The following is an 18,633-nucleotide window of genomic DNA, read 5'->3' as shown; positions in this document are numbered from 1 at the left end:
TTTTATCCAAAGCGACTTACAATAAGTGCATCAACCTAGAGTACAAACTAAGGACAACAAGAATACAGAAAGTAACATTTCCTCAACATAGTCGAACTACAAAAGTACCATAATAAGAGCTATTTAAGTGCCACTGATGCATCTTTTCCTTTTCTTCTTCTTCTTTTTTAGAGAAATGTAAACTGTCCCCTAGTTTTTGTTAATTGATTAGAACGCTTACATTTGTGTTTTTATTTATTACGTCAACAAGTTTTGTATAAGTTTGGTTTACATTTGGAATGTGAAATGCCTCAGGGGCCTTCGATACTGGTTTAGTTAAAGCTGGATAATGCACATCACAGTAGCTACAGTTAGAAACAAACTATGATCAGTTTAAATAAAGATTGTTTCGAATATACTCAAAAGATACCCACAGCCTTTTCGGATTTTGTCTTCTGATTGCTGCCACCCTCATTAGGCTCTTTGTGTTTGTGTGTGTGTGTGTGTGTGTGTGTGTGTGTGTGTGTGTGTGTCTGGTAAGTAGTAACTGATATGGAACACAACTTATAAAAAGCTGACACATTCCATTTGAATCAGGGCCAAAAGAAATCAGATAAGATTCACAACAGTTGCTGCCCGTGCGTGCATCTGTGTGTTTGTGTATGTGTGAGAGGGGGAGGGGGGGGGGGGGGGGTAGATCAGTTTGCTGTTGGTAAGCACATTTACCAATTCCTCTATGATTTCGATGTCATTATCGTGCGACACAAATCAAGATGATATCCATGCGGATGTGTGCTGGACTCCTGCACGTGCCGACTCAGGCACGACAATAACACATTGTTGGGTTCATAATATGTATGCAGCATCAACGGACAACATCATCCGTAAGGTCTTCCTTCGTTTAGCTTACCTGATCACGAGGGCCTGTCTCCAAGAGACTGGTCCATTTATATCTCTAAATAAAGAATATAATATAATATATTATTAAATTGAAGAAATTGCATTTAACCCATTCTTTCATTTTTTATTATTAAGATGGGAGCAGTGGAGTGAAGCGCCCCCGAAGGGGGTTCAGTGCCCTGCTCAAGGACACTTAGACTTGCAACTAATGGGGTTGAGCGGGCGGGAAAACCCACACACCCCTGCGTGCAGGACGGCCCCTCCCACCCACTGAGCTAAAACCACCCCCAGACCTCGATCGCTTGAGTTTCGTGTCAAAATATCAGAAAATGACCGCAGCGTGTTAGAAAGAGGTCACCCGGCCATACCCACCGGGAGTGAAAACAACACAGAACAACTGTTACATACTCCAAGGAACGTACTGTTTATTTCTTTGCTTTGCCATCAGGGGGCGCCAGTGATAAATTTGTACTCAGACGTCTGTTAAACTCTGGTCATAGTTGATAGAATCTCAGGAGATTCAGCTGCTGTGCTATAGATTTGTTTTGTTGATCGAGACGAGTGTAACGATCCAAGAGACCTTGTGTATTTAGACGTTTTATGACGCATACACATATATATTTTCAGCCGAAGAGCTCTCTATTTATTGACTTATTATAATCATGGGCCCTGAGTGCAGATGTGTAAAATTGTCCCTAAGCACCAGATCTGCCCCCCACCCCCTTCAAAAAATACGTTAGGAGGCCGCACAAAAACACCCCAAGGTAAATCATCACATTAAACCAGGCTCTGTTTTTCTGAAAGCAGAGCCGCTCTCTGCTGTCAAATATATAGGCGGTTCAACCATGCACATGCGGTTTTATTTGGGAAAAATTACAAAACAAATATGGTAAGAATATCAGACTCAGTAGAGTAGATACGCAATGTTTAGGGATCCGTAATAATGGGACATCCCTTGTTTTTAGTCAATAGTCAATAGTCTGTGTCACTGTGTATATTTAAATTTAAATTAGTTAATAAAAAAAACATAACAGAAAGAGATGTTTGTTGTTTTTCAGATTATTTTAAATGACAAATATGCATTTGAGTATGATTTTGTTGTTGTAAAGTTGTATAATTGTTAAAAGATATTTGGCTATTTTTTTCAAACCTTAATTTAATCAGACTGTTTCATTGAGATTAAGACATAAATACCACAATCCGATAAACAGAAACAACAACAATGCACAATAAACAGGCATTAAAATCAATTACAAGAGTCATACAAAATATATATATTCAAGCTATGGCGCAAGACTCCAGTTCGAGGGCATTTGGCAGTTAATTCCATTTGTACTTTTCGGGATATCTCAGGTATCTGAGGTATCGCTGGTCTAACGGTCGTTGTCACTGTCCCGCAGCCTCAGGTGAAGAGGTCACATCCACCCACTCTTCTCCCGGTGCTGGAGTAACTTCAACTGGGAGGGCTTCACTCTGCCGACCAAGGAGCGCACGGCTGTGTGATGGAAACGGAGCCCGATTGGCTGACACCAGGACATCCTTGTCATATCGACATCTGATTGGTCGGACGGGTTTTCCCTGAGCGCTCGGGACCCGCCCGTTTTCTCTCCTCCGTGAGGACGACGTTTTTTTTCTTCACATCCAGAGCAGAGTGGAGAAAGAAGAAAAAAAAGCAGAAAGAGAGCAGCGAGCAGACTGAGGTTTGGCTGCTGGAAGAAGAAAAGAAAAGGGGGGAACCTTCTGCTGCATTGGCCGGGACACGTATTACAAGCGGATATAAGAAACGTCTCCACGGGGCTTCCTTTACGGTACGTTCTGCTCTGCCGTTTGTTGTCACCGCCGCGGATAGTTTGACTGAGTCCGCTGCTCCAGAGACCCGCTGGTGTCAAATGACACGAGAATCATCTCGTTCTTCCTATTTCCTCAACACAAGGAAGGGCATTTTGTGTTTCAACAATCAACGAATAGAGAGCTGCGCGTGTTAGGAGGAGATAGTCTTTCTCCATGACGTCTCCCGGTACGTCTGACATATTGTTGCTACGAAGAAAAAAGGCACTTTTGACTGTTTATGGGGTTTTTGGTTCTTCTTCTCTTCCATCGTAGCTTATTTACTTTTTAAACATGTTTAACTCGTTTGTTGTTGTTGTTGTTGTAAATGTATAACTACCTGCAATAAGGGAAACATGGCTGAGTTCAAGAAAAGAAGCCTGTAGCAAAGGGGTTCCCACAGTGGGGGAACCCCTTTGCTACCTGAGGTCAGATTTGCTCCTAAAGAATTCCTGAATATATGAATGTCCCAAATGCCTTAATCTACAAAAGAAGCAATACAACAACACAACAACACAACATATATAAAGTATATATACATTTCTGGAAGAGCAGTAACTTAAGTATTTGCATTAACTCTTATCCAGAACAACTGTCACCACAATGGCATCCTTCATGGGTGTGTGTACCCGTAGTTGCAGAGGTCAGAAGGTGTCCCGGAGGAAAACCCCAGTGAACCTACAGAGACGTGGTCTTCTTGTGCTGTGCCGTGGTCGTTTTGGGATCAGCCCCACATGGTTTGTGTCACAGAGGGACAAGAGTCATGTTTGCCTCAGCAAGGCGTCTCTTGTTGAAGTTCCAGTCGCAGGGCGAAGCATCTTGCGAGACTTTCAAGGATTCGATAAAAATACATTTTAAAAAGGGTTAAGAAACAGCTTTTGCCCTTGTTTTTGAAGGAAATACCACCATATTGTTCTCCCTGTGGATGTGATCTACTGTAATGCACAACATGTACATGTGTTTAACTTGTTCAAGGGCATTCTGGGTTTCCCAGAGGTCACGAGGATAGAAGCGCTGAAGCTTCTCTGTGACCGGAATGTAACGGTGATACACCGGAGGCACAGACCGGGTGTCGCGCCTCCACACTCTTTCAGGGAAGGGCCGTTGCAAAACACTGTGGCCGCGGCGTCTCATATTTCAGTTCACGCTCTCAGTGGCAGATTTTTATCTCGGCAGGTAATCAACGTTGATCCCCACGAAGCGGCTAAAGTAAACGTTGTGGCTGTTGCGTGGCCAAAGATTATTTGCGAGAAATATGAACTGTCACTCGGCAACAGGACTCGACAAGTGGTGTGAAATAGTTCAACAAGAACAGAGTGCAAGACTTCTCCGGAGAAGTGGGCCGAAGGAAGTCTCCCAGTCAAACTTCTATACATCATATCAGTATTATAAAGCGGTAGGAACACACTATGCATGGGGAGCATAGTGAAAATGAATGATTTTGTGAGTGGTCTTGGGTTCTCGGGGAGCAAACAGACCTTTTACATTTCTATTTATAACTTGATTCACTTGCAGATGTTGAAAACAATTGTTAGATTTGAGAAGTGGAATGGAAAAGGATGATTAAATGCCCCAACTCTACATTTTCATATCAGTGCTGAAAGTATTGAACATTTTGAAACGATACTCAGCCCTGTACGGAGGTATGTATGTATGCTACTGTCCCTCAATGATGTGAACTATCCGGGGAGAGAGATCCTCCTCTTGCTCTCCTGAAGGTTTCTTCCCTTTCTTCCCCGTGAAGGGTTGTTTGGGAGTTTTTCCTGATCTGATGTGAGGTTCTGGGACAGGGATGTCTATGTGCACAGATTGTAAAGCCCTCTGAGACAAATTTGATAATGGGCTATACAAATAAACTGAATTGAATTGAATGATACATAATTTAAAAAGCAATGTAGAAGTGATTCAAACGTGTTGTCAACATTCTTCCCAAATTAAAGCTGAATTGATTGGTCGATTAGTGAAGTGTCAAACGACAGAAAGCTTTTGATTATCAAGACAAAAGACCAAGCCAACATTGGATTGTTGGTTGGACTCAACAGTGCCTTACTTTGGGCTTAACGGGACAGAACACCCTAAACATTCACATGTTTCCTCTTAACTGTGGTGTGATTTATCAATCTGAACTGTTTTGGCGTGAGTTGTCTCGTTTTGCAAATATCGACCATTGTCTTCCACCCATTGTTCCTACATGAAAGGTCTGTGCATTCTTGAGTGACCCGGGTCATGATTTCTGGAAAGATACATCATATTTTCTTTTTTACTTTCAGCACCACATAGTCCCGTTAAATTTAATATTGAGAAGGTAGACATCTCTACGGCCCGTACTTCCAACACTTCCAACAAAACAGGATGGATACGATAATGTTCGGATTTTGAGTTTGGGCTGAACTGTGCATTTCCTTTAAGGGAGCTGTGTTGAGCATTTTACACTCATCTCTGATATTTCACAGACCAAATGACTAATCCATAGTGAAGATAATCAGTCGACGCAGCCCTACCTCAAGTTCGCATTCCAGAGAAGATCTTGAGGCCGTGTAACGTTTGGGCCGACTTATCCAATTAAACAAAAGAGAGAGGAAAAGGAAGAAACAATCACAGGAGGTCCCACACTTTTTCAGTCTGTCAGACCCCTAAATAAATCCAATATCAATCTCCCGCTTCAGAACATTTCACCCCAAAGACTCTCTGTGTGAACAGATGTGTCTGTTTGTGCCCTGCATTCCTGCAGCAGGACAACAAGCATTTGTTTGGGCTGTTGCAACATTGGGTGGTCTCGAGCCCTGGTGAGTGGGCACGGATTGTGATGGTCGCTCTTCTCGTGTAGTGGTCTCCCCCCCCCCCCTCCACCCCAACGCCCCGGCAGACCGTCCGGCTCTGGTGCAGATCTTATGTACATATTTGCAGCGACCACAGAGACGAGGCCGTCGCCTCAGCGTTCGTCAATCTGCTTCCCGGTGATCCGGTCGTGCGTCTGCAGAACTTTCCCGACCAATCTAAACCCACCTCGTTTCTGTGGTACAAATAGTGTGGACAAAGGAATTGAGAAGAGGCTCAGCATGCAGGAGAACCAAAACAAACATAACTGTTCCAGGAGGCAGGTGGAAGGGACCTTAAGGTAGTTTAAATGTGAACATCCGATTGGGATGTTGCAAGTGTCCTTTTATGGTTGCAGGCGGCACCATCTGTTTTGCTGCCCGCCCTGCTGTTGGTGTGACGGCACTGCCATCTCTCTCTCTCTCTCTCTCTCTCCTGTCCTCTATTTAACTCAACCGGACCGCTTTATTCGCCTTGAAGTGTTTTATCTGTTTCTCTCGTAAAACGTGCATCCGCGCGTTACACTGACGTGGATGGCACACGCACATGCATACTGCAAAGGTTGACGTCTGTGTATGGTTGTCATGGAAACACCGCCTCTCATAAAAGCCAAGAACATGATGTGCTCCTTGTTCAGACACCATGTCTGGTCTTTGTGTCGGGCGCCATATAATCCGTTTGTATAAATATGAGGTCTTGTTTTCTTCAGGATAGACTGTTTATGTGTAAATTATTCTCCACTGATTGATATTTTTGAGAGCTAATGAGCCGATACATCGACGAAGAAGGTAAGGATTGGTTATTGTGGTTTGAACGCCTCGAGGGAAATTCAAATAATAATTTTTTAACCAACGAGCACATGGACTTAAGGTTGGACTGATTTAGAAGTCGATGCTCAAAGCTATCTGTGAACCTCACGAAACACGTTTTAGTCGGCCATAACTACAAAATTCATATCCAAATCATGACAATTTCAAAATGTGAAATGTAATAAAAGAAAGAAAAAAATAAACCCGAAAATGATGACTGATCATTCCAGTCATTTTTCAACAACTGTACAAATCCGAACACATTTGTTCAAAAAAACAAAAACAAAAAAATTCCTCATTTTCGTTGTTGTATTTGTTTGATCAATCAAAAGACACAATGTTGAAGGATATCATCATATCATCAACTCTCATTCCATATTCCTTTCCAAAAAACGGCATCATAGGGGCGCTGGTGGTGTGCTGCGTGTTTGGACCGATCCTTTGTGAATATCAGAATCAGAATCAGAATCAGAATACAAATGGGAGAATTTTGTTAAGGTGCAACATTGACAAGAAAAAAAACACCCACGGTGATGACTTCCAGTCATTTGTTCCAACTGTACAAATCCCGAAGACATTCAGGTTTCATTCATACAAAACCAAAAAAAGCATTAAATTCCTCAATTTCGTTGTTGTATTTGGCAATTTTGATCAAAGACACAATGTGTTGAAGGATATCACCATATCAACTGCTCATTCCAACAATATTCCTTTCCAAAACCGGCATCGTATGGCTGCGACGGTAGTGCTGCGTGTTGGATACCGATCCTTTGTGAATATGGACCATGCTTGTTTTTTAAAGGGATTTTTCAGATTTTTTTCACATTTGGCAGACTACAGCTGGGGCGTGGGCTCTCTGTGTCAGTCTTCCTGTCTTCCTGTCTGGGATATCAACATCCTCTAATTTGTCGCCCCACTCGCTGCAACTCAGGCCCAACCGGAGGACCCGAGTCTTTGTGCCCCCTGCGCCTCAGTCTGCTCCAACCTGTCCCTCGAGTCCATCGCTCAAACCTCCCCCCCTCAAACTGTGTCTTCTTGTCCGCGGCAGAAGGAAGTGCATTTTCAATCATTGCGAGGCCACAGCTGACGAGTCGAGGGCCGCGGCGCCGTGGTAGGAATGCTGTCATATTTGCTCAGTTAGGATGAGCTGGTCAGTGGCGTGCCAGGCCGACAGTGTACCTTCAGTCCCCCCCGGGCTGCTTCCAGCACATTCCAATCCCCTCACACTGTTTGCTCTTTTCTCTGCATCTTCCCTTCCACCTAGCTCTCTTCCTCCTCGCTTCTTTTTATGAAGGGCTCCCTAGGTTCACACGCTCTGCCCTTTCTCCTCCCTTCCTCGGCTCTTTTTCTCTCTGCGTTTGTGTTCTCTCCATCTCAGTGACTCGTCAGGCCCCTCGGAGGTCGTGGGTGTCAAGTTGCTGTCCGCATGTGGTCTGCTGGAGCGGCAGAAGCACTTCAGACGAAGGTAACGCGAACGCCCCAGCTCAATGAGTCAGGAGGTAAGCATGAAGCTGAGTCTAAACTCGCCGTCGTGAAGCGAGACGCACGGGCCAAAAAATGACGTAATCGCAGTTGGCGCGTGGGTTGTTGTGATGCTCGATCAGATCATTTTACAGATAATTCCAATCCCTCCTCCTCATTGGGGAGGTTAGTTTATGGTATTCTGCCAGTTCAACCGTTCTTTTCATTCTTCACAGTTCATTTAGTTTGTACGCTCTCTGGCGTTTTGGAGAATAATTCAGCGCAGAGAGGATGTGTCTCTATACGCAGATTCATACGCAGGCTGGACGCATTGGCCGGAATGCCTTCGCCGAACCCCACCAGCTATCATCTGACGGTGGTTTGGTCTTTTACCGGTTTCAAAAGCTTGGAAACTGGCTACCAGGAAAACAATCTGGTTGTACGCGTTGTCTCTCTACTCCAGTCTGGTATCTCAAGTAGCCAATCAGACGTTGGCTCAGATATTTGCTGGCGACACGGCTCCCCAGAAGTGTAGGTCCTTGCCGATCCGTCGTCAGACTGATCGACCCACTCACTACCGGCTCACGGATCTGGAAATTCAATTTGTTTAGGTTGCATTCACAATCTTTGGTCGTTATTGGAAGACAGCATATGTGTTTCTATGCAGAAGCACAGCATGCTATAAAGGGATGGAAACATTGGGGTTGCATGGATGGAAGCTCAGATTGGAGGAAACCATATCTGTTTTTATTTATATTAATCTGCATTACAGAAAGCCTGGAGTTCTGTGAAATATCAGAGAATGTTGCCTCGACTGGAAAAGATTCGGTCCCGCATGTTTACATATTTATATTTGAGTTATGTTTTTAATTTCAGAAGAACTCAGAACTCAAATGAGATGTTCACAAATGGCCCTCCTCCTTTTATGATCTAATCCAATCCTTTTCTGTAATTTCCAAATGTACATTGCCAATGAATATCTCTCTCTTTCTTGACTGTACCAGTTGTCCTGTGGGCTGACGTCACACACCCAGCTGTAGCCACTGTTAGAGAACCGGGGTAAATGCATATAAAACTCCTGTGGCATGAAGGGTTTATCAAGCTTTAAAAAACCCACAGAGCTGCAGTGTGAGGGAAGGTGGTGTTTTATTCTTTGGTGGAGGGAGTGTGTGTCTATGTTTAGCTGTTTGTTTAGGATTGATAATTATGGCAGAGGTTGAGTTAGAGCAAGCAGAGGAATGCCTTTGGTGCGCTCCTGTCACTGGAACTTTTCCCCCCCCCAAATGCATTCAAATTGTTCATTCGTGCGTTTTCTCATGACGAGCACATTCTCTCGCTGCGACCGTGCGTTTTTAGTTGCGTGTTTGCATGTGTGACTTTTTTAAATATACGCTCTCCTTCCAGACTCCTGAACTAGGTAGTCGCCATAACTTGCCCTGAAACGCACGCGTAACAAACGCACATGTAAGGCGCACAGGCTTCCTGTTGCAGATGACATCATCATCGGCTACTTCTGGTGGCCTCGAAGTGATCCGTCTTCCAGATGTCGAGAATAGGAGCAGCAGATGGCCGACTGCTGGGGGTGACCCCCACAATCCATTTCATGCCTTGTTTTGGTTGGATGAACGGATTCATACCCTTACTATGTTTTGCTTTACCGATATTTGGAGTTGATATTCAATGAAATAAAAAAAATGTTGCTACATTTATTTTTCAAAAACAAAGACTCTCTTGCAAATGATCTACGCCACCGCATACACGGGCATCACGCGTTGTGCGAGGCCGCCAATTGCCGTTGGGAGGGCCGGCCCCCATGATGACAATCATCAATGCAATCGCATGAACGCGACCACGTGGAACGGTCCCAATTGGTCGCAGTCTGGATCCGTGTACGCTCTCTTTGGACTAACATTCCCAAAACTGCACAGTCAGTCAGAACTCTTCAGTAGCACGGCCAGGACCAAGGTGATGTCTCTTTATGGACCACAACCCGTTATAAGTCTACTGACTGAAGTATCGGTTGATAACGCATTTGTGCTATTTGGTTTATTGCAGCTGCTTATCTGTCACTTATTTTATTCTAAATCTGATTTGTTTCAAAGTTTAAAACAAAATAATTGGAGGGGGAAAATATTTGTACCAGTCTGAAAAACGTGGCATAAAGGTGCCTCATCAGCACCGTGTGTTGAAATGGGCCTTGAGAGCAAGTTTGTCTTGAATGCTTTGCATTTTTGTATTGTCAAGTGTTTTTGCCAAGTTCAACTTTCCTGTCTGCCTGGAGTTTGGTTGAGCCTCGGCAGGAACATAAACAGCCTCAGTCGTAGCATCTCTAATTAATTGATCAACAAACAAAGAAGAAGCCCTTCAGCAAGCCTCTGTTTTCCTCAATTCGACTACTGTTGAACCTTTGCCTGTGGTTAGTGGGGAAAGTCTTTACAGGTTATTTGTCTCACCATTGCAGTCCTGACTGCTGATCACAGAAACATGATGGATATATTTCTAGACCTTTTATTGCAGTCCGCACCCTCTCGGGAGCCGGACTTGGCTGTTGACCTCAACCATATAATGTAACTGAGCCAGCAGGGAGGATCCTGCTGTGGAGTCGCCTGTCAAACTGGCCTGCTTCCTTCCCCCCCTGGGCACTTAATGTGTTGATTCTGAGGATCGGACTCAGGGCCGATCAGTATTTTAATGGTTTCTATACAGAACTACCTTGCTTTGTCTGCGCTGCTCATCTCAATGACAAACATTATTACACCACACCAGTTCAGACCATCTTCGGCAATAATCATCACCAGCAAAAAGTAAAGGCGTCTCATTTTCAACTGCCGCTGGCTGCCGCTTTCCCGTTAAAATATTGTCACTAATTAATGTTAATGTCAAGTGGACTGACTGTTTATCTAGTTCCCGCAACTTCCAGGAAGGGACACGTCTCCTTTCTAGCTGATCCAATCAGTTTCAGGAGTACAACCTTTTAGGCGCCAACCTGTCTGAAAAGTGAAGCCAATGCCGAAGTGACTTGAACCTGCATTACTTTTAATAGCCAATCAGCGAGTCTCATTGTTTCAATGTCTTTAGTTATTTCCTCAGTAAACATTGTAAAAATTAGTTTATGGTCTCAATATCTGGGGCACACAAAAGAAAATCCCCACTTCATGACTTCATGTCCATGTTTGCCTGACAGTAAAGATGGAATAGTTTCTCGTTAAAGTGCATCTGCTGAGGAAGAACGTCAAAACCTCAAAAACAGCTACATTCATCAGGGGGAGACTGTTTGGTCAACTCTATTGACGAAGTTAAAGAAAGGCTCAGGAATTGTTTCCTTTTTGAGCAGTGAATAACGTGGGTCTGTCCCCAAACCCATGGTCTTTGCCTAATGAAGGTACACAGTGGTGTGTGTATGTGGACCCCCACTCCAGCCCCCCCACCTGGGCTCACAGACAGATTTACTCGGCTTTAACGCTCAGTTGCACCTGCTGTTGCTCCGACAACATCAGACCCACGTGCCTCTGTGGGGTATCACAGAAACAAAGGTCATATCAGGTTCTCTAATCCGTCTCTGCTGCAATAACAAGCCTTTAAAGAGCGCCGTTATCTCGGTCTTCATGGCTTTAACCAACGCCTGTCTACACTGCAACAGAACAAACAAACATGTTCCACTGCTAGCACTCGGTGGAGCACAACAGTTATCTTAACTAACTTGTATTTCAAGACCATACTTGCCCTGAAATATGTATTCTCTTTTCAAGATGTAGAATTACATTTGTATTGATCAGACAGATTAAATTTCGACTGCATCAGGATTCCATATCTGAGCCATTTTAAGGATGTGGTCTGGTTGAGTTCAGGGCGATCTGATTTGGGATCAGTTGCAGCTTCTCGATACGGAGTACAGAGCACCTGTCTCCTGTGACGTAGGACTCGGGCCTGACCTCTCCTCCTCACCTGCCACAACGCTTAATTAACCTCCAAGCACTGCGTAATAAACGGCCCCTTAGGGGGCCCTTCCGCCCTCGTCTGCACACTCAGTATGACAGCAGGTTTTATGTGTTTACAACCCACACAGTAAATCCCTCTCAAACTCCTCTGTCTGCAGCTTTCTGCGGTCTCTAAGCTAACCTACGGCTAGCTTAATGATGTATGAGAAGCTGCTTAGAGCTAGTGTTAGTGTTTAACGACTCATATTCATCTACAATATCATTTTACTTTGCTGTGAAAACATTACCCCTATGCTTCATAATACATTAATAACAATATCAATATTCTCCCTAATATTTCCTATTATAATATCTTTCTATATGTATTAATTTAAAGCATAATGTTATCAAAATAAACTATTACAACCTAACACTAGCGTTATAAATGTGTTATTAATCCACGTTTCAGTGGCAGTAAATGCAACACATGGCCATCTATATATGGGGCTGACAGTGCTAACAGCAGGGCTGTGGCTCTGGAGACGGTCACAGCTTCCGTCTCTCCGCTGGAAACACAAGCTGCATTCCACATCTCAGGCCTTATGCATCCTGCAGCTGTCCTGACAAAGTACAGTCTGCTGCGAGCACGATGCATTCAATTGGGATGTACTACTTCCTCATAGCATGGCACGTGGGACTTTGACCCTCTTGCTCATATATATATATATATATATGTACACTATATACCTGCTGTGCAAAGGATTGTGGGTCAGAATAACCAAAAATGGCATGCTGTCTAGCATACTGCAAAGCGAGAACGGATGTAGTAAATTATCATCATGGCATATTCCAACTAGCATTTGGTTCATATTTCTGGGACGCATTAAATGTTTTTTCTGGCTGTGTGAGTATCGGAAGGCGCAGAGACTCTGACAGGAGCCGCTCTTGGTTGCCATCCTGGCCACAGCGAGCCGTGGTCCAGACAGTGTCCCGAGTCGCCCCCGACTCCCTGAGTGCGTTAAGTTACGTGTCTCCTCGATTCCTTTCCTCCTTGAAACTTTAAGTCGGTGCATAAGCTCCCCTGTCTCTGTCTCTGTGTGTGTGTGTGTGTTGCAGTGTAAGCTTGTTTGACTGATTGGCTTGTATTTAAAAAGTGGTTTGATCCCCATTAGGTGCCGGTAACCCTCTATCGCCTGTTCCCCGGGTTGCACGCTGAGCTTTGTGTCACATGGGCTGTGAACTCTGCGTCCTTGTGGGAAACGATTAGCGCCAGACTAATTCCTGGTCATCTAAGGCCCCGTTTACACGATGGGAAAACGCATATATTTTCATGCGTTTTGGCCTTTCATTTACACAAAAACGGAGGTTTTATCACGGAAAACGATCATTTCTAAAAAACTCCGGCCAAAGTGGAGATTTCTGAAAACTCTGTTTTTGTGTTTGCGTGTGAACTAGGTCAAACGGAGTTTTATGTTGTCAAACGTCACAGTATGCGACTAAAAATGCTTCACGTCATGTGAGCGTCCTGTTTACAGTTAGTTTGCTTAGGTGCGCCCGAGTTATTTCCTCCTTGACATGAGGATACTCCTCGGAGGTCTCGGACGGGTACTGTTCTAAGAACAATGCCAACATATCCCTATATTTAGTTTGGCATGATTCCCAATCCACATTATCGAGTGCTTTATTTGCCTTATAATCTAAGGCGACTCGAAGCAGCAGCTCCACTTCGCTGTCTGTCCATACAAATGAACCTCGCGCCATATTTACTCTCTTTGGGGTAAGAGGGCCGTCCTTCAAGGAAAAGGAAGTTGATCGTGTTTTTCGTAGTTGTTGTTGGTTTTGAGAATTCTGATTGGTTTGCATGTGTTTATCCTTCTCGTTACACTGCCGACTACAGGTTTGGCATAGTTATGATGGCGCCCGGGCGATTTATGAGTTCATATAAACAGAAACTTTTTTGAAAACAACCTTGTGTGTACAACGTTATTTTTGAAAACGGAGGGGCAGAAATATTCGTTTCTGTAAATACCCGGCTATGTGTAAACGTGGCCTTAGGCTACTCAGACGGTATTAGACCAGAGCCTAAATGTTACAGTATCAGTCAATGCGAATTATGGCTGTTTGAAAAAATAAATCCAGGCTACAGTCACATGCTCAAAGTGTTTATCTGCAAGATCATCCTCCACCTTTTGGTGCTGTTTTTTAGAGCGTGGAATAGGTTTATTGAAAAAGCTAATGCCAAGAGGGCATTATTACTTAAAGGTGGTATTTAAAGATTGTATTATAGAGTAAGCTTTAATATATATATATATATATATATATATATATTTTGTGTTGGTTAAGTTTGACAATGCACAACACTCATCAAAAGATCAGTATATAACTAGATGATGAAGTTTAAAAGCCACAACTTAAGATTTTAGCCAAGAGTTTGTTCATTTAGCGCATTTAAAATGGTAAATACTTTCTCTTACTTATGAAAACAAGGCAGTAATGTAGATTTTTTAAACCATTAATGAAAATTCACTTAATGACCATTCACAATGACCAAAACCTAGCAAGCAGATCTTTTTGTTTAGTTTGTTGTTGTTGTTATGTAATAAAACAAAAAGCAAGGACTGAGTCCAGCCCAGACATGCCGGTATACCCATGGACGGATTAAGAAACCACGGGCCCCCGGGCCTGGACGTGTCAAGGCCCCCCCCTCGCAAAAAAACCCCCCAAAAAACCCCATCGCTAACAAAACAGTCCGTATGGAACAACGACACCGGTCCGGAGCTGAGCAGACAACATAACGCGAATTATATGATAGCAGGGACTTCGGTTATATGAATTAAATGAATAACCAGGAATAACATCCCTGAGTAGGACTATTGGGGCCCTGTTACTGACATGAATGACTTAAGCCTAGCATATACCGGCTACGGCGCATCGTGTCATATCATCATATTCATATCAATACAATGTTAATAACAGCGACGTCACGCGCGGAGGCTCAGGCCCAGGGGCCCCCTGAGCTCATGGGCCCCTGGGCCTGGGCCCGGTAGGCCCGTTCGTTAATCCATCCCTGGGTATACCTTCACCCTGTGAATGTGGTCGATGGAAAGTTTCATTGCGAAGGTCTTTCATCTCTCTTTATAACCCGATATCTCTTCCCATCTGGGTTCTGTCATCAACAGCAGATGAGCTGGGTCTGTTTACCAAATGTTACAAATTATGCAAACCTCTCTTTGCTTTTTATTGGAGCAGGAGAAGCTTTGAAGCGGCTGTGCCCCGCAGAAATGCACCTTTTCTTTTTTTCTTTTTGCCCTGCTTTCTCAACGTCTCAGGCATGTAGGAAATGCATCAGTAACCTCACGTCATAATGGCGACGCGTCCGGTGACAGTGATTAACGATGGTGCCTCACGGTAACTCATGTTTGCTTAGGAGTACAGTCGGTGCGGCTATTGTGTTAAGGGCTGCACACATAATCGGATATTAAGCGCTTCCCACAACTAAATGAGCATTATAGATCCACCGAAAAATTATTTATTGTGATAACAAATCGTGCTCTGAATATTGATCAGCAATTATCGTAATTAGCGGTGTCACGGATCACAGTTGATCCATGGTAGCTCCTAGAGATGGGGTCAAATTAATCTGTTGATTATGTGAATCATCTGAGATCATTTCCAGCGCTTTGCATTCGCATGGCCGGTTCCGCGACTTCGATTTGAGCAGAAATGTGTCGGCACGGCTTCCATTTCTCCTCGATGTCAACGATTTCTCCCGTCCTCTTCTCTTGTTTGGGACACTTCCAAGTATTTGCCTCCAATGTGCTGGTGGATTTGGGTGAAAATATGCCTGTTGACAGCATCCAATCCAAGGCGCCTCACATGCCCCAAGCTGTGAAAAAAGAGTTGTGGAAAGTGTCTCCCTGTCCTCCTCCTCCTCCTCCTCCATCATCATCATCAGCTGACATCACCTCCATTCAACCTCTCCTCACTCCTCTCTGTCTCTCTGCGTTCTGTTGAATAAGTGATGGAAATGTGATACTCATACTGCACCACCAGCCTGTGCTGAGCTGGACACTCTGACACACTCATACTACCCAGGCACAAGGACGACACACACACACACACACACACACACACACAAAACACAAAAAATGGCAGATTTTGTAGTCTGACCCACAAATTCACTCTTGAGTTTGCAGATTATCTTTGGCGCAGAGTGCAATCCATGTTTGAGTTTGTGTGCATTTCTATTGGCATGAATGGCCAATACGTGGCGATTGTGTGTGTGTGTGTGTGTGTGTGTGTGTGTGTGTGACACCGGTGTAGTAATGCTTCAGGAATGTTTTGTGAATGTCCTGGGACAGGGATGTTGTTTGTGTATCGAGTGTAAAGCCCTCTGGGCGATACAAAGTACACCAAAATGAATGGAATGTTCTGTATAACTTAAGTTCTCTTCTTTTTATATTTTTTTCCGCGTACGTGTGCAAAGACGCAGTGTGTGTTTCATCAAGCAAAGGATGCAAACATCATATGTTCCAAAGTTGGACCGAGCAGAGCATCTTTGTTCAATGCATTGTTCAATCTCAATCCTTTGAGGCCAGGATGAGTGTTTGGAGTCTTACATATAATTTAATACGGTTGTGAAGAGTTTTTTGTTTACTTGCTAAGTTGCTAACAAGCGGACCTTGCTGTTTGCCGTGTGCTGTTTGCTGTTTGCTGCGGTCCCTGGTATGCGGCGGGTAAATAACAGCTCACCTGATTAAAAGCTTTATGAGTACTTGGCAGTGTTTGCCCAGTGGTGCTACATAAAGACGCCAAATTGCTCCATGAATCACACATATAATGTTTTTCAATTTAAAAGATAACTTTGCACAGTTGCGTGTTTTCACAGTTTTACGATAACATTTATCTTTCTTGACATGCAAACTTATCTTTAAAACAGGATAAAAAAGAGGATTAGTCTCTAACCGTTGACTACTGTAAATATTTCTTTCCAAAATAAGGACCCATGGTGGGCCACTGAAAGGGGCGGGACTTCGCCTCTCTATACTTAGTTACCCCGAAATTCAAATCCCCACTGACAGCAGGTCCAAAACAAAAATACAATACTTCGGGATCATGACTAAATACCTGCGTGTCTAATGACATTCCCAGAAGCCTCAACTGCAATCTAATCTACAAAGAAACCATCATGCTTTAAAATGCTGTTCTTGGAAGAGAAACAGATAAATCCATGTCTGCATTTGCCTTTAAAATACAACTATATCCCTGATTCAGAGGGAATAGAAGCTGAGCCAACTTTATTAAAATATACAAGCACTTTGAAAACCACTTGAGTAAGTAAAAGTCTGAAGCAGTTACATACCTGAGCCAAATGACGTGAACATTTTTTGCTTTAAAAACGTGCACAGATCTCGGCCAAAAATGTAATGGCTGGATAAATAACATTACCCCATTAGCAGCCCAGAGTAGTCTGGATAATAGCACCGTTAGAGCGCCACAACACTAACTGTCCATGCTAATCGATTTATTGTGTCATTCGTTTTTCAAGCAAAGATGTCAAACATTTTCCGCCCTTCCTTGTTATAAATGTTAGTCAAAGAAATATATTTAGGCTTTTAACGGTTGTTGGGACAAAACAAGCAATTTCAAGGTACTACTATGGGTCCGGGAAGTTGTAATGGCAATTTTCACTTTTCTTCTTTTTAAAGACAAAAAAAATAATAGAATATACAAGGAAGTAATTGCTAGATAAAACCCTCAGCATCACACCACATGCTGCAAGTCCAAAATATGACTATTCATATTCTGTCATTTGACCAAAACACATAAGTTCAACATTGCACAGAAATGTGATCCAGTAAGTCTGTTTGAGAACCCCGTGTCATGTGTTTTAAGTAGGCTAATAATTGCGATTAAATTAAATTTAAATATTAATTAAAAAGTTAAGTTTAAATTAGTAAAAGTTCATTCTGTTCTTTCAAAAAAGACAAAAACTTCACACAAACTGTCACAGCTAAAGTTAATATAAATGGATGATAAATTGTATTGTTCATGAAATGATTAATGTCGTGAAAAATAAATATATATATTGAGAAAATATTGAGACCATATTGAGAAATTTGAACACAGCATTGTCCTGGCTTGGAATAACTAACTTGAACAGCATAATGTCATAACAATTTGACCTCTGCTCCATTCCCTCATTTTACCATTTCAAAACAAAACAAAATTCATTTACAAACCCCGTTGCATTCAACCTTTTGACCTGATTCAATTTTATCACCCTCCTGCCCTTTCCTTGACCACATCATTTGACCTCATTTAATAAATTGTTTATGTTTACTTCAAACAAACATCGGTAAAGTCAAAACTTTAAAAACAAAACAATATTAATTCTAATAATTTTCTGGAAATTTAAAATTGCATTAATAATTGAATTCCAGGTTAAAATATATGCCAATAAAATAAATATAAGGGTAAATAAAGGGTTAAATATAAGGAGGAAAAAAGGTAATTAAAAATTTAATCATTACAACCTTTTTCTAAACACAAAAACATAGAGCTGTGTTTTTAAACTTCTTAGAGCTGGAGCTGTGTTATCAAAGGTATTTAATAAATATAAGATGAATTATAATTTATTTAATGTAACATTGATTTAGTAAAGAAGAAGAAAATTGAAAGTAAAGATTGAAAAAAATTATTTAACCCCATTGGTCCGTCAGAACCACACTGACTGGCAACTGACTGACATTCAAACTTGTCACGTGAACTCTGAGCTTAACCCTCTTTAACCCTTTACATTTATAAATTAAATTAATTAAAAAAAGTTAATGCATTTGTTTACCCCTGTTTTTACATCAAACATTCCAGAACAATATAAACTGAAAGAACAATCATTGTCCTCCTGCCCAAATGTGTCCTCT

The 18,633-nt window shown here is 42.7% G+C and overlaps 1 protein-coding gene and 1 pseudogene across 1 annotated transcript in view; both read left to right on the top strand.

Moving 5' to 3' along the window:
* LOC130192427 (serine/threonine-protein phosphatase with EF-hands 1-like) overlaps nucleotides 1-18,633 on the top strand; it is a 991,358-nt pseudogene that overhangs the window by 759,603 nt on the left and 213,122 nt on the right.
* ccdc102a (coiled-coil domain containing 102A) overlaps nucleotides 2,514-18,633 on the top strand; it is a 54,509-nt gene continuing 38,389 nt past the window's right edge. Inside the window, exon 1 of the mRNA XM_056412418.1 lies at nucleotides 2,514-2,687. The gene's annotated coding sequence lies outside the window, so the exon portion shown is untranslated. The remainder of the gene's footprint in view (nucleotides 2,688-18,633) is intronic.

Source organism: Pseudoliparis swirei, chromosome 4 (assembly GCF_029220125.1).
Source record: "Pseudoliparis swirei isolate HS2019 ecotype Mariana Trench chromosome 4, NWPU_hadal_v1, whole genome shotgun sequence".
In the NCBI taxonomy this organism is placed as follows: Eukaryota; Metazoa; Chordata; class Actinopteri; order Perciformes; family Liparidae; genus Pseudoliparis; species Pseudoliparis swirei.
The sequence above is the reverse complement of the archived record's forward strand: the minus strand, read 5'-3'. Positions and strand labels throughout refer to the sequence as shown.